Source organism: Rattus norvegicus, chromosome 13 (genome assembly GCF_036323735.1).
Source record: "Rattus norvegicus strain BN/NHsdMcwi chromosome 13, GRCr8, whole genome shotgun sequence".
Lineage (NCBI taxonomy): Eukaryota > Metazoa > Chordata > Mammalia > Rodentia > Muridae > Rattus > Rattus norvegicus.
In genome coordinates this window covers 45,993,725-46,003,547 of record NC_086031.1, presented here as the reverse complement: position 1 = coordinate 46,003,547, position 9,823 = coordinate 45,993,725, and the positions used below count along the sequence as shown (strand labels likewise).

The following is a 9,823-nucleotide window of genomic DNA, read 5'->3' as shown; positions in this document are numbered from 1 at the left end:
TTTTATTTCTATTTGAGAATTTAATACATGCATACAATATATTTTAATCATATTCGCCCTCCCTCGACTCCTCCCAGATCCCCCTATGCGCCCTCTCAACTCCATGGCCTCTTTTTCGTTGTTTCTTAACCCACTGAGGCCAGTTAATGTTTCCCACACATGCATGCCTGTAAAACCATCCACTAGAGCGTGGTCAGGGACCCATCTCTAAAGAAAACCGACTCACCCTAGCAGCCATCAAAGGCCAATAGTTCTTCAGCTAGGGGTGGGGCTTCTAGGCTCCATTCACACTGGAATGTTGACTGCTTGCTCTTGTACAGATCTTTAACAGGCAACCATGGCTGCTGTGAATTCATGAGTGCAGTGGTCATGTCCAGAAGAGTCCAGTCATCCCAGACCTCTACCTCTTAACAATCCTTCCACCACCACCTCCTCCTCCTCAGTGTTCCCTGAGCCTGTGTGGAGGTAACATGATATAGATGTCACATCTACTATGGCTGAGCACTCCACAGACATCACTTCTTTGCACTTTGACCAGGTGTGACTCTGTATTAGAAAAAGAAGCTTCTCTAGAGAGGACTGAGAGTTGCACTTACCTATTAGTTTAGTGATAAGTACTTACACGGCAGTCTGACACTATGTCCAGTTAACAAAACAATGGTAGTAGGTTCACCTCTAAGTCTGTGAGCTCTCCAGCTGCAGGATCTTGGCCAAATTCCACTCCATCCTGTAGAGTAGAATTTCAGCCCAACCAGGAAGCAGTTGGTTGCTCCCGTAATTTCCTTGGCACTATTGTACTCATAGGTATGCCTTGCCAAGCCAGTTGTTACTGTGGCTCATGGGGTTCATATCTGGGTGTTACATCCCCCAGAAGCCTATACAGCACCTTCCAGTATTATGAAAGGTAGTCAACAAGAAGGAAGTGTCCTGGTCAGTACCTACCCAAGGAAGAGAAGAGGGTGTCAGATCCCAGATCCCCCCAAAGCTACACTTACAAGCCAGCCACCCAGGAGGGTGCTGAGAACCCAGCACAGGTTCTCTGGAAGAGCAATGTGCCCTCTTAATCACCGAGTCATCTTTCTAGCACTGCATAGCTACAATGCATAAAGGACACAAGTCACACTTGGTATAGGAGAGTAATTGAACTAGCAGCCTAAGGAGTGTAGGGCCATTAGTAAATTGTGACTGCTGAACAAACCTCTGAAGAGATGGATCGATGTCTTCTGTTTAACAGGCTGCCAGGCAGGTTGCTTTCAATAAGCTAGTTAACTTCTCTGCTCTTCTTAGTTCACACATATTATCAAAAGATGATAATAGACAGCATCGGATTCAATGCAGGACATGGCTTCTGGATGGTACAAAGTAAACACTCAGTAAATGGTGATGTCATTTTTACTTTATTTTTTTTATCTATCACTCCTCCCTAACAATTGACCTCTTGGTAAAATTAATTGAGCACTCGGCATGAATGCAATCCTGTTATCCCTTTGTGAACTTTTGAAACATAATCATCACTTCCTGTGTCTCTGACCTTCCTCTTAACACAAGGTACTAACCCTGTGAAACCACCTTGACTAAAGGCTGTCACCTTTTCAAAACTAATTTGGAACTGAGCATGGTAGCACGTCTGTAATCCCAGCACTCAGGAGACAGAGGCAGGAGGACAGCAAATTGGAGGATAGCCTGGTCTACATAATGAGTTCCAGATCAGCCAGGGCCACATAGGAAATCCCTGTTTCAAAACAACAACCAAGGGGCTGAGGATTTAGCTCAGTGGTAGAGCGCTTACCTAGGAAGCGCAAGGCCCTGGGTTCGGTCCCCAGCTCCGAAAAAAAGAACCAAAAAAAAAAAACAAAAAAACAAAAAAAACAACCAAAAGGAACCCAAAACCTAAGTTGGGCAAACTAGGCATGATGGTGCATGCCTGTAATCCCAGAGGCACAGGCAGAAAGACTGCAAGGCTGAAGTAACCCTGAGCTACAGAGAGCCTTCTAGGACACTCTGGGCGACAGAGCAAGTTGTCTAAACAAACCTAAAAATTAGAAAAAAAAATTCCCAAAGGACATGAAGATAGTTAAATTCAGAAACAAGTGTTTATATCTGGAGTGGCAATACACAGTTGCATGGTCAATTACTTAGGAACCTGAGGCAGGAAATGTAGTTGAAACATTGTCTCAAAATAAATTTTCTCCAAAGGAAATGTAGCTCAGTGATAAAGCTCATGTTTGACAAGTGGGAGGCCCTGAATTGTTCGTGTGTGTGTGTGTGTGTGTGTGTGTGTGTGTGTGTGTGTGTTTTACCATCTTGATCTATAGTCTGATTTTTTTGCCTACAATAATTTCTTAGAAACTAAAGGGGAAAATAAGAATTATTAAGGTGGACTGTTTGGATATACCCATTGGAAACATTCACTTATAAAGAAGTTTGATTTAAGACATTTAAAGCACCATAGAAAGAGCAGTGAAGGAGTATGGAGACCTGCAGATGTTCCTGCTGTGCCCAAACCAACAGGAAACATCTGGTTCAGCCTGGGGCCAAAAGTTGTGTCACAGCCCTTTTACACTGAGCTTATAGTACTCTCAATTACAATGTATTTTTGGAAAAAGCCTGCTTTGGGAGTTCTGACATTAGTCATAGCAATTCAGTCTACTTTTAAATTGACTTTAAAAACACACACACACACACACACACACACACACACACACAGTACGTGTTGACAGCAGAGAAACTGGGGAAAAGTGAATTTCCAATCAGAGAAGGAGAAGCTGGGGAACTCAGTAATGTGCCTGGTTTTCCCACTCAGGAGTCTGTAAATAGAAACTCTCCACAGTTCCTCACCAGACATGTGGGTCTGCTTTTGCTAAACCTCAGGGTCAACCCAAACCACTGCCATTTGGTTATCTGTTTTGGTCATTTTCCACGACACATGTATATTCCACCTCACCCTCTGCTGCTTAAGGCCACCTCAATTCAAACGTGGATGTTACTAGGACATTAAATGATTGCCCCATTCCTCAGCCGTCTGTCATTGCGCACTCATCCCAACCTAGGAACCAGCCCTTCATTTACATTTCCTATCCCAGAAACACCTAGTCGGCATCGTTCTCAAGATGGTGTCCCTTCCCTTGGTTCTATTTCACTGCCCTGCTCTTACCCCAATTAGTTAACTTTTTCTTGATAATGACTGACAGAAATAAACATGGAGACCGGGTGTGGCAGCACACTCCCTTTAATCCTAGCACTCAGGAAGGAGAAACAGACGGACATCCCTGAGTTCAAGGGCAGCTGGTCTACAACGAGCTCCAAGCTAGCCAGTCCTACACAGCTACACTCAAAAAGCAAAACAATGAAGTAGCCATTTAGTCATCTGCAATGTCTTTTTAAGTCAGAGGGGTACTGACAGCGCCAGCAGAGATGTTCAAAGCAAAATAATCTCTGCATGAGCCGCCTTAAGATTGAAAACCAGAGCGGCCTGGGGAGATGGCTCAGTGGTTAAGAGCACTGACTGCTCTTCCAGAGGTCCTGAGTTCAATTCCCAGCAACCACATGGTGGCTCACAACCATTTGTAAAGAGATCCGATGCCCTCTTCTGGTGTATCTGAAGACAGCTACAGTGTACTTATATATAATAAATTAATAAATCTTTAAAAAAAAGAAAGAAAGGAAGAAAGAAAGAAAGAAAAAAAGGAAACCAGAGGGGTTGGGGATTTAGCTCAGTGGTAGAGCGCTTGCCTAGCAAGCACAAGACCCTGGGTTCGGTCCCCAGCTCCGAAGAAAAAAATAAAAAAGATTGAAAAGCAGAGATCCCTGGTCTCCTCTGGGGCTCTCTACATTCAAAGGGTGAACCTCCTGAGAGAATGTTTGTGATATCCCTTCTGGATAGCACTTTCAATCTCTTTAAAAAAAATAAAAGAGACTCAAAACCAAGCGTGCAGGTTCAAAAATGGAATGCCAGTACTTGGGAGGTAGAGGCAGAAGGACCAGGAGTTCGAGGCCAGCATCAGCTAGATGGTGAGTTTGAGGTCAGCTGGCCATCATAAGATCCTGAAAAGGGAAAGAAAAGGGAGAGAGAGGGGGAGGAAGGGAAGAGTCTCAAACCTTTCACTTATTGGTTGTGAAGGTTAGAGTGAAAGGGAAGTTAATCAAAGTGAGCCCTTATTAAAGGACCATGTAGATATTGATCTGTGTGAGTTAAAAAGAAAAGTCATTATTGGAAATAAATGCTGAGTGGCTGTAAATTGAGCCTGGTGGGTGGCATCTGCCAAACTCCATAGCCAGGTCCAAAAGCTTGCCAAGTAAAACCAATAAAATGATGTTTAGAGATATCTTTCACCAACAATATTCCTCTGGGCAAAGATGTTTCCTTCTCGTTAAGATAATTCAGAAAGTATTCAGGGTTCAGAGAAAATCCCCATAGAAAGATCCTTTAACAAGGTACTTAATGGCCTCTAGACTATGAGGTAAGGCCAGACACCGTCTTCCAGCCCACAGTATGCATCATTCGCAGAGGACTTGACAAGACATGAGTTACCACAGTTACATGCCTGGGGCATAGCTATGACCTAAGCCTAATTGCTTCACAAACACCAGCTAGGAATAGAACATCCTAAGATGTGAATTTTGGTCTCTACACCCAGTCTGCTTACTTCTTCCACCACTACTTTTAACAAAAAATAATTTTTGTTAATCTGATAAATGCACTTTTCTGGGCTTATAAAAACTGATGTGAGGGTTGGGGATTTAGCTCAGTGGTAGAGCACTTGCCTAGCAAGCGCAAGGCCCTGGGTTCGGTCCCCAACTCCGAAAAAAAAAAAAAAACTGATGTGGAGGCTTGGCGTCGTGACACATCCCTTTAATCTCAGCACTTAAGAGCCAGAGGCAGGCGAGAATCTCTGAGCTTAAGGTTAGCCTGGTCTATTAAGCAAGTCTACAATAGACAAGAGGAAAATTACGTAATTACACAGAAAAACCCTGCTCCCCCCCAAAAAAAATGTGGAAAGGGGAATTTATCAATCTGTTTCTAATTGTGCCTTGGAAAAGATGTTTCTTAATTGATAAAAACTCTTGAATTTTAATATTGGGTCACAGTTGAAGATTCTGGCTAGAGGGTACAAATCTTTGCAGAATTCATATTCCTCTGAATTTAAAGCTAGAGGGTTTTCCCTCTGTAAAACCTTTTGAAAGATTTATTTATTTTATTTTATGTGTGAGTGTTTTTCCTGCATGTATGTCCATGCACTGTATACAAAAAGAAAGAGGACTGGATCCCCCGGGACTGGAGTAACAGATGGTGGTGAGCCACCTTGAGGGTGCTGAGAATTGAACTAAGGTCTTCTGTAAGAACAGCCAATTCCCTTAACCAGCTCCCTTCTTGTATATCTTAAGAGCATTGGCTATAAAGCTTTTTTTTTTCTTCAATTAGAATTAATTTGAGGGGCTGGAAAGACGGCTCAACAGTTAAAAACAACTGCTTTTCTTCCAGAGGACCTGAGTTCAGTTTCCAGCATCCAAGCTCACAACTGTCTATAAATCCAGCTCTAAATTATCTGACAGCTCTGGCCTCCACAGCTACTTGTACTCACATACACTTATCTACATACATACACACAATTCGAAATTAATCTAAATAAATATTTTTTTTAATGAAAGTAATTAGAGGAACTGGAGAGATGGCTCAGCGGCAAGAGCACCAGCTGCTCTTCCAGAAGTCCTGAGTTCAATTCCCAGCAACCACATGGTGGCTCACAACCATCTGTAAGGGGATCTGGTGCCCTCTTCTAGCCTTCAGACACTCATGCAGGCAGAATGCTGTATACATAATAAGTAATCTTAAAAAAAAAGTAATTTGAGAGCCACCAAAATAGGACATTATGCTGTCTTCACAGAAGACACTCAAAAGGACCAGTTCTTTTTTTTTTTCTAGGAATTTTCCTTCTTGGTCTAGTATCATGAGTGTGCTTTGCCAAAAACATAAGCAAACATGCTTGTGTCCTCCCACAATATCAGAATTCATTGAACAACAGTAAATTCACACAGTTTATGATCCACCTGTGTTGGCAGCCTGACTGAGGGGCATGCAGGGTCTTTTATTCCAATCTTAAATTACTAATACACAATAAATACATCTATACATCTGTATGCATGTGTATGGGTTACAGAATGAAGACAAGTATCAGAATGAAGAGGCTACGTCAGAGTTCAAAAGGTTTCTGAAGCGAGCTGAGAAAGAGTCTGTATTGGTGAGAAAACGAACCAGAGGGGCTGCTGCTGAAGCCAGGTTTGAGAGGTAAGCTGTGGATTTCAGCTTTGAGGCAGAGTTAAATGAGGGACAATGTCTTAGTCAGTGTACTATTGCTGTGAAAAGACACCGTGATCATGGCAACTCTTATTTAAAGAAAAATTTATTTGTTTGTTTGTTTTTGTTTTAAGATTTATTTTATTTATTATATATATATATGTACACTGTAGCTGTCTTCAGATACACCAGAAAGGGGCATCAGATCTCTTTACAGATGGTTGTGAGCCACCATGTGGTTGCTGGGAATTGAACTCATGACCTCTGGAAGAGCAGTCGGGTGCTCTTAACTGCTGAGCCATCTCTCCAGCCCTAAAGAAAAATTTAATTGGTGCTGGCTTACAGTTTAAAAGTTGAGGTGTACAGCATCGTGGCAGGAAGCATGGCGGCATACAGGCAGACATGATGCTGGAGAACTAGCCGAGAGTCCTACATCCAGATCCTCAGGCAGCTGGAAGGGAAAGACACTAGTAGAACCTTGAGCTTTTGAAACCCCAAGCCCACCACCCAGTGACATACTCTCTCCAAAAAGGCCACGCCTACTTCAACAAGGCCACACCTCCTAATCCCTCTCAAATAGTGCCATTCCCTAATGACCAAGCATTCAAATATGAGCTGGGGAGAGGGGAGGATTCTCATTCAAACCACCACAGAGAGAAACAGATCAGCAGCCAGTTCAGCCGTGTCAACAGCACAGGACCTAGCTGAGCCGAAACTCCAGGGACAACTGGGGAGTCCTAGATCCTTGACATATACAGATGTGTATTAGTCTGGGCTATGCCATCGAGCGTCAGCTGTCCATCACTTTATAGGGTCCAGATGAGGGTGTTACATCCTTTCCTTGGTCCAGAATGTCTATGACATTCCAGGACCTGGTATGGGGCTGCAGCTCTCCCTCTTTCTAAAAAGGGAGTCAAAAGTGTAGATTTCCAGTATTCTCTCTTAGTCCTCCTGGCATGGGTAAAGGGTTCAGCTGGAGACTCAAAGCAGAGGAAGGGGCAAACACAGCTTGGAGCAGAAGAGTATTACTGGGAAATAAGGGAGGGAGGGTCCTGAGAGAGGAAAATCATTGCCTCGCACTGCATTAAAGAGCATCTCCTGAAAGCGATGGTATTTGCAGCATTTGCTACTCTTAGCTCAGAATGCAGAACACTGCCTAGCCCCCACTTCCCTTCTGAATCCATGCCAGGGAACGTAGCTTGTGACCCTGTACCCAATAACACAGCCAAAGGAAGAAATTCTGAATGCTAAGTTCGGTCTGTGTGTTAGTTGATTTTCTGCTGTGTGATAAAACACCATGAGCAAGGCACCTTAGGGAAGAGTTTACTTGGGCTTAGGGTTCTAGAGAGCTAGGGTCTACGGTGGTGGGGAATGGCAGACATGGTGGCTGCCGCAGGATGCTAAGGGCTCACATCTTGAACTGCAAGCACAAGGCAAAGAACGTGAACTAGAAATGGCACACGTTTTGAATTCTCAAAGGCCATACACCAGTGACATACTTCCCTCAACAAGACCCCCTAAGCCTACCCAAACTGCACCAGCCACTGGGAACCAAGCATTCAAGTGTCTAAGACTATGGGGACATTTATCATTCAAACCACTGAACCCTAAAACCAACATAAAAGTTGACTCCATAAAGTTATGTGGGGGTTGGGGATTTAGCTCAGTGGTAGAGCGCTTGCCTAACAAGCGCAAGGCCCTGGGTTCGGTCCCCAGCTCCAAAAAAAAGAAAAAGAAAAAAAAAGTTATGTGCTGTGGCATGCCCATGTCCATATGCAACACACACACACACACGCACACACACACACACACGCACACACACACACACACACACACACACATTATAAATGCATAATTTTTTAAAAAAAGAAATTAACTTTATCTTTATCGTGGTGTTTCATTTCCCAATCCGGTGGTTTGAATATGCTTGGCTCAGGGAGTGGTGCTATTTGGAGGTGTGGTCTTGTTGGAGGACCCGTGTCACTGTGGGCGTAGGCTTTAAGACCCTTGACCTAGGGCTGGAAAGATGACTTAGCGGTTAAGAGCACTGACTGTTCTTACAGAGGTCGTCCTGAGTTCAATTCCCAGCAACCACCTGGTGGCTCACAACCATCTGAAATAAAATCCGATGCCCTCTTCTGGTGTGTCTGAAGCGACAGTGTACTCATATAAACAAAACAAAACAAAACAAAACAAAACAAAACAAAACAAAACACCTTTGTCCTAGCTCCTTGGAAGCCATTCTTTTCCTACTGGCCTTCAGATGAAGATGTAGAACTTTCAGCTCCTCTTGCGCTACGCCTGCCTGGATGCTGCCATGCTCCTGCCTCGATGACAATGGACAGAACCCCTGAACCTTTAAGCCAGCCCCAATTAAATGTTGTCCTTATAAGAGTTGCTTTGGTCACGGTGTCTGTTCATAGCAGTAAAATCCTAACTAAAACACACTCTTACTCCATAAATAGAGCAATAATTGTGTAGTTCTGGATGTCCTGGAATTCACTCTGTAAACCAGGTTGACCTGGAACTCAGAGATCTGCCTGTCTCTGCCTCCCAAGAGCTGAGATTAAAGGCGTGTGCCATCACTGCCTAGCCAATAGTGAAATTTTATGTATTAATTAAAACCTTAAAAATGCTCTCATAATATACACAGAGGTTAAGGGAGCCTTCCTTTTGAAGGCTGAATACCCCAAGCCACGATCATACAGTGCAGCTGCTAGTTCTGCCTAGATTTTTTCAGTACTGAGCTTGAACATGGGGCCTTAAGCATGAGCAGTAGTGCTCACCACTGAGCTATATCCCTAATCTGTTTCCACTCTCACTAAATTGCCCATTTGGGCCTTGAACTTGGGAACTTCCTGCATTAGCTCTTTAGCAGCTAAGACTAGAGAGTTGAGCTCCCAGGCTCAGCTAGCTCTGTATAATTTGTTTTAAAACAGTAAAATTGTGTTGCCTTGGCTGGCCTGGAGCTTGCTATGAAGACCATAGCTGGCCATAAACTCCCAGGCATTGCCTGCCTCTGCTTCTGGTGTGTGGCCATCACACCTGGCTTCTGCCTAAATTAAAAGCAAACAGAAACAACAGAAGCAGGCATGATTGAGAAAATAGTAACTTCTCCAGCAGCAGCCTCCTAGTCCTACAAACTCCACCAGCTGAGCTGTCCCCACCTTCCAAAATGTTATTGTTTTAAAAATTAAATTTAGTTTTATTTTACATGCATTGGTGCGAGGGTGTCAGGTCTCCTGGAACTGGAGTTACAGACAGTTGTGAGCTGACATGTAGGTGGTGGGGATTGAATCAAGGTCTTCTGGAAGAGCAGTCAGTCCTCCTAGCTGCTGAACCATCATTCTATCCCCCTAAAATATTATTTGTAGAAGGAGACAGATTCTAATGCAAGAAGTCTATTTTCAGAAATTTTCTGAATGATGCCCTGACCCACATACAGCCACTTACTTCCTAAGATGTGTACAGTTTAATGTTCCAGGGACGGCAGGAACACAGACTAGCACCCAAAGAGAAAAAGAGGAG

At 43.6% G+C, this 9,823-nt stretch overlaps 1 long non-coding RNA gene across 1 annotated transcript in view; it reads right to left on the bottom strand.

The window, feature by feature from the left end:
- Positions 1-83: 83 nt before the first annotated feature.
- LOC134481494 (uncharacterized) overlaps positions 84-9,823 on the bottom strand; it is a 15,684-nt gene continuing 5,944 nt past the window's right edge. Inside the window, exons 2-4 of the long non-coding RNA XR_010057002.1 lie at positions 6,639-6,746; positions 1,199-1,348; positions 84-727 (exon numbers count right to left, since the gene is read on the bottom strand). This is a non-coding gene — a long non-coding RNA (uncharacterized LOC134481494). The remainder of the gene's footprint in view (positions 728-1,198; positions 1,349-6,638; positions 6,747-9,823) is intronic.